This window comes from Raphanus sativus, chromosome 3, assembly GCF_000801105.2.
Source record: "Raphanus sativus cultivar WK10039 chromosome 3, ASM80110v3, whole genome shotgun sequence".
Lineage (NCBI taxonomy): Eukaryota > Viridiplantae > Streptophyta > Magnoliopsida > Brassicales > Brassicaceae > Raphanus > Raphanus sativus.
In genome coordinates this window covers 20,488,656-20,495,792 of record NC_079513.1, presented here as the reverse complement: position 1 = coordinate 20,495,792, position 7,137 = coordinate 20,488,656, and the positions used below count along the sequence as shown (strand labels likewise).

At 31.2% G+C, this 7,137-nt stretch overlaps 1 pseudogene; it reads left to right on the top strand.

The window, feature by feature from the left end:
- The first annotated feature begins 6,148 nt into the window (after positions 1-6,148).
- Positions 6,149-7,035, top strand: LOC108846489 (transcription factor TCP3-like; annotated as a pseudogene).
- The last annotated feature ends 102 nt before the right edge of the window (positions 7,036-7,137 follow it).

Below are 7,137 nucleotides of genomic sequence, written 5' to 3'. Positions count from 1 at the left end.
ACTCTAGGTTTCTCTTGATTGGGATGAGATAAGAGTTTTATGCTAAATTTAAAATGAGTAGATATTTAATTTTAATTATAAATTTCAATTTGAGACTAAAATTATTATGAATATCTAATTAGTTTTTTATTCATATCACTTATAAATAATTTTAGTTTTCAAAAATAATAATAAATAGTATATTTCTCAAAATATAAACTCATTTGAATGAATTTTTCCAAATTTTCTCTAAAGATCATTCATATACAGTAAAACCTCTATAAATTAATAATGTTGGGACTTTGAAATTTTATTAATTTATAGAGATATTAATTTGCAAAAGTTTCCTTATTCAGATTTTTTCTATTTTTGAATATTTTTATTTATATAAAAAAATAAAATATTTTGTTTTACTGTATGTACATTGTTTTATTATCTTATTTTATGTATAATTTTATGTTCATAGGATTGTTAAGTGGTTTTCGGCATAGTTTTACTAAATATTATCACCATATATTGAAATGTTAAGAAAAATAAAGAATTTTCATTGTGAATATAAAACCAACAATATAATAATTAACTTGTACATATATAAAATTATATATAGATAGATTATTAATTTATGATTTTAAAGGAACTATATATTTCCATAGAAATTTTAAAAAATATTATTATCTTATTATTTTATCGATTTGTGTTATATTTAACACCGGCCCAACTTGGAACCGCCAAAATTTATTAATTTATAGAGATTATTAATTTATTGATTATTAATTTATAGAGGTTCTACTATATTGTTTAGTTATTTTATGGTTAACTAAATTATTGATACATTTATATTAATTTTAAGTTTGAAAAAAAGAAATCTGTAGAGACAATCACAATCTAAATTAAGGATGATGTAGTTTTCAAAATATAATTTTATCTTAGTGTATTTTTCCAAAATTTCTCTTATACTCACAATATAAAAATTCAAAATAAATAAATAAAGGACAATAGAGTTATAAAAATATCTATCCACAATACGTTAATATGTGATTCATCTCCAATAATCTTTCATTTTGAAGGAAAACATCGAAATAAAATAAAACTCTTTTTAATGACACATGATTTTAAAACAAAAATAAATTTATTAATAATAAATTTATTATATTTAAGAGAATAATGTTTACAATCTCAAGTGTTCAAAAAATTTATGAATTGATCCTGAAATTTTTATATAGATTTGTTGAATATTAAAAAAATTTAACATTGTAAAAAAATGGCCAAGAGGAATGGCCGAGCCTTCTAGATTTGCTCCAACAATAGCTGATGAAAGAAGCATAACAGATTCCCGTCAACAATTTTGTTGTATATTAAAAATATTTAACATTGTGTGATCAAGTGTATTGTCATTACCATCGACTCCAGGATTCATTGATCCTGCTTTGACCATTTCATTATTTACTAATTTGATACCAATTTTTTAAATGAGAAACAGACAATATGGCTTAGGGCGACATTATCAATGAGACTTCTTAATGCATCCTTAGCATATTTTATTAATATTTTTAGGTTTAGAATCAAAGCTAAGGACTTTCTTAAATTTGTAGATTAGTGGTGGGATTTGTATTGTATCTTAAACAAAAGGCCAAACACTATATATTAAGAACTACAAACATTCATGGCCATTTTTTCTCTTAAATGACATGAACATAACAAACATTTATACACATTGATAGCACCGGCACTTTCTACAACTCCATCTGCTCCCACAAACACCATGTCCACCTCGTCCATGCTATACGCCACAGCTGAATCAAGCAGCAGCTTCACAGGAACGTCGAGCTTCGATAGCTCATTTGATAACAAAACTCCTGTTCCATCCGGCCTTCCCTCTATAATTCATGGAAACGGTCCATTGAGAGTACTAATACTACAAAATCATAAGAGAAACAGACCTAATGCCAACATTACGTAGATCAGAAACACCAAAATGCATCAGAGACACATAACATCATACTAGGTGATTTTCCCGTGCTCATGCACGGATATAAATATTTATAAAATAAATATAAATAATAATTGATTGCTATAAATTTTAATTTTAAATTTAATTTATATTTTTATGAATAATTTATATTAATAATATTGCATTACTTTAATTAGACATATGGTTTTAGATATGTTATATCTAGTCGATTTAGTTATCATTTAGGTATATTGGACTGCATTTATTTCTCTCAATTCAACTATAATATTTTTTATTCTAAATATATTAAAATTTTGATTAATTTTCTTATTTTATTTTAGGTTGGTTGTTGTCTTCCTTAATTTCAATATAATCTATTATTTTAGATATAAGGTTGATTAGTTTATGTTACTTAATTATTTTATATAATCATCTAATAAATTAGATAGATATATCAAAATATTTATATTACTTTGAAAATATATATTTTGTATTGTTTAAAATTATGTTTCAAAATAAATAACATTTATTTTTTCTAATATCAAAATTATCTTTCTGAAAATTTGTTTTTATAAAATCACATTATATACAAATATATATATTTTCATCTAAGAAACAATAGATATAAAGTAAGTATTTTATTACTTCAAAGTATATTTTATGTTATTTAAAAAGATTTTTAAAATAAAATATTAATATCTTGTGAAATTTCTCTTTTTAATGAAATCATATTATATTTTCGTTTTTAAATTCGATTTTTAAAATTATAAATTTTTAATTTTTAATATATATGTTATATGGAAAATTTAAAAAGAAAACTAAAAATAATAGTATTTAAATGTAATATTATTAATTCATTAAAGGTATCAGTGTAATCAATTATCGTGAGAAATAACGTGACCACGACACATAGAAAACTGATTTCTCAAATTATATCATAGATAGATATTTTTTTATTGTTTAAAATTATGTTTTAGAATAAATAATTTTTTTTTCTAATATCAAGATTATCTTTCTGAAATTTGTCACATTAGATACAAATATACATTTTTCATCTAAGAAACAATAGATACAAAATAAGTATTTATTACTTCAAAATTATAATTTATGTTATTTAAAAATATTTTTAAAATAGAATACTACTATCTTGTGAAATTTCCTTTTTGATGAAATCCTATTATATATACATATGTTTTTGTTTTTAAATTCGATTTTTAAAATTTATAAATTTTCCTTCTTAATATATATGTTATATGGAAAATTTCAAAAAGGAAACTTTAAAAAATAATAGGTATTAAATGTAATATTTTTTAATTCATTAAGGGTATCAATGTAATCAACCATCGTGAGAGTTAACGTGAGCGCGACACATAGGAAACTGACTTCTCAAATAATATTATAGAGATACAAACCAAGAAAGAGGCACAAGACATTAACTAGCTATGACTTCATACCTAATAGGAACACAGAGAGCATACAACAACATGTACCTAATAGGAACACAGTAGAACAAACAAGTGTTGATATTTAAAGAGACACAAAAAGAGAAAGGAACCTGTGCATAGAATTCGGAAGAGCATCTATTTAATCAAACCTTAAATATGTGCTTTCGTCCTGTAGATCCTGCAACTGATACATAAAACAACAAAAACAAAAATAAGGCAGAGAAGAAAAGAGAAAACAGAGATCAATACAAAGTGCGATTGTCCTTTTGTTACCAACCAAATGAAGTGCAATGGCTTGGTTTACCTTCAAAGCACAATGAAAATTAGAGCACAAACACAAATTCCACGAATCCAAGTTCAAATCCACAAACAAAATTACAATTGAGTTCCACAAAATCAAAGAATCGACACAGTTTATAACTAAAAAGTAAACCTTTCACATCTTCTTCTTCTATTTTATTATGATGTAAATAAAAAACGAAAAAAGTATCTTACTTTGCAAGAGATTTCACCAAACTTCTCAGCACGTTCAAGGCGCGACTTAGCCGAGTTAAAATCCTCGTACTCCAAAGCAGAGGTCCTCGTCACGTATCTATAAATTATTTAATAGTAGCCGACAAAAGGAAATTATTTAATAGTTAACTAAAATTATAGATACATTTATTAGTTTGAATTTTGAGAAGAAAAAAAAATCAGACAACACAAATTAGGATTTTCAAACTATAATAAAAGAACAGACGGGACCTGCATTATTTGGTATTGATATTTATACCTGTGTTACAAAAAAAAAGAAGAAGAAGATATTTATACCTAGGAATAAAGTTTGAGAGAGTTACATAAAAGAACACTTTATGAGTTTTGTTTTCGCTGAAAGACACATTGTGAAATAGCACACATTATTTTGACAGCTGTTCTTTTTGAGACAAAATTAACCTTGCTTTTGTGTAATGAAAAGGGAATTTCTTTTGGGGAAACAACGTGAGGTTAGAGAGTCGTAACTAAATTTGTTTCCAGTTGCATTAAATGATAAAGGTGTTAACTAAAAAGTATGTATATGAGAGAACGAGAGTTGTTTTGGGGCGTTAGATCTGTTTATAGACATAAGATCTAATGGTTGGGGATATGCAAGCCTTTTAGGATGGTGTTCGGGTGGTCGGATGTGTTGTGGATGGGACTCTCGTGGTTAGGGGAGTGTTGTTGTGGTCGGGAGTGTTGTGGTCAGTGGGTGGTCGGATGCCGATGTTGGCAGCAGTGCCAATGTGATCTTGAAGGCTTTGGTCTGGGTGGAGGTAGTGTTGTGTGGCATATTGGCTAATGATGGGGGAGTGGCTTCCAAGTGATTCTTGTATAATATGGAGTTACATGTTTAAAGTTTTGTTAATTTAGTTTAACGGCTTTAATCCTTTCACTAATAGATCTTTCTAATAGTTTCTAAGAAAAAATATCTAAACAAAATCTAATTGTATCATACGAAAAGAAATACAAATATGTACTAAATGTAAAAACTATCATCTTATATGAATCTCGTAAATACCCAGAACATGGAAGATGTGTGCAGGATCTTCATTGTTATCCATATATCATCTGACCACCTCTTATTTGACCACTGCACACTTGACTCGCCCAACTTTCATGTCCACAACCATCACATCCACACAACTGTCGGCCACACCGATCACATCCACCTATCTTCTGTCCACAGCAGTCATATCCGCACCTCACATATCTTCGACATCGACATCTACAGATTCTCAGTCCACAAAATCCACACGAACAGAGTGTACACTTCACACAGATATGTTAGATGCGGTTATCCATAAAATCTTAAGCTCAGAAGTTGCCGCAATGTTTGAAAGATGATGGCGCCGTCTTCCTCAATGGAGCTCACCATCGATCTTGTAGGCTTTGGTCTGGGTGGAGGTAGTGTTGCAGGATCTTCATTGTTATCCATATATAATCTGACCACCTCTTATCTGACCAGTGCACACTTGACTTGCCCAACTTTCATGTCCACAGCCATCACATCCACACAACTGTCGGCCACACCGATCACATCCACCTATCCTCTGTCCACAGCAGTCATCCGCACCTCACATATCTCCGACATCGACATCTACAGATTTTCAGTCCACAAAATACATACGAACAGAGTGTACACCTCACACAGATATGTTAGATGCAGTTATCCATAAAATCTTAAGCTCAGAAGTTGCCGGAATGTTTGAAAGATGATGGCGCCGTCTTCCTCTTCCACTTCACGAGAGCTCGTTGTCGCATCGTCCTTTACTCACCGGAGTTCGCCACTGAAACTGTCGCAGCGCGAAACAAACAAGCGGAAAAGAACAGGCGGCTGTAGAGAACACAAAAAGTTGTCTGATTGAGAAATAGAGATCGAAAATATTTCAAAAGGGAGAAAGGAGATTAGGATTCAATTTCAGATCGAGAAAATGCCGAAAGGGAAAAATAGATTATGGATTAAGGTTCGATTTCTCTTACCTCTCATGTGGAAAACGATGTCGAAAGGGAGAAATAAATTAAGATCTGATTTGTGAGACTTTTCTGGATTTAGATATTTTGAAGAGAGAGGGTTATTTGTTTTAGAAAAGAAATAGTTGATAATGTTAATAGTTAGAGATAAAGTTAATAGTTCTTCTAGTTAGTTCAGGATTATATAGGTAAAACATACAGATAGAAAGTGTGTCAAGTAACAATGTGTCCTTTTAAGATATTGAAAACTCAAACTGTGTCTTTGAATGTAATTTTCTCATAAAGTTCTCAACAAAAAATGAGTTGTGGCCTAAATAGTTTTGTAAAAAAAAATGGCCAAGAATAACGGGCCTGCTAGATATATGTTCCAACAATAGCCGATGAAGAAGTATATAACAGACTCCCATCGCCTTCTCCTGTCGGGATGATACACCCATCGGCGTTGGAGCACAGTGGTTGCGGCGAGATCGTGGAGGTTGAAGGAGGTCATATTGTCCGATCAACAGGAAAAAGAAAGACAGACACAGCAAAGTTTGTATAGCCAAAGGACCACGAGACCGGCGCGTGAGGCTCTCTGCTCTCAGCTCCTACAGCGGTTCAGTTCTACGGTGTTCAAGATAGACTCGAGCAAAGCAAAACCGTTGATCAAGAAAGCTAAATCCGCCATTGATGACCCCGCCAATACAAATCCAAAACTTTAATTCCTCCGCCGGCGAGGGGAATTTGCGGTGGTTCCGGTGAAGAAACAGAGCATCATCATCATCAAGCGAGATTTCTTCCGGCGCCTGTTTTAACGCCGCATTATCATCAACCACCGTCGTCACGAGCCAGTGCACAAATTCAAGATCTTCGTCTCTCGCTTCACTCCTTCCAAAATGGTCCTCCTTTCGCTGATCAAACAGAGCATGCTCTGTTCTCCGGCCAGAGCCAGAGCAATCCATTAGTGGTTGTATCATCGACGGCGAGCTGGGACCAGTCGCAACAGAATCATTGACTGTTGACGTGACTGGCGGAGCTGCTGATTCAGCCGCAAGTGGAGGAGGAGGGTTTGTGTTTACTTCCCCCGCTACAACGACGTCGTCGTTTCAGACAGGTTATGGCCAATAGTCAGGTTTTGTTTTGTGTAGCATATTATATGTTCTTGTATTAAATAAATAAAGGGAAATTTGCTCCTATAGCTATGAAAAAAAAAAAAAAACACAAATATATTATCTAAACCTCCCCTTAAATAAATTTGTAATTTCTTACTCTTTTGTTTGTGTTGGAAACCTCCCC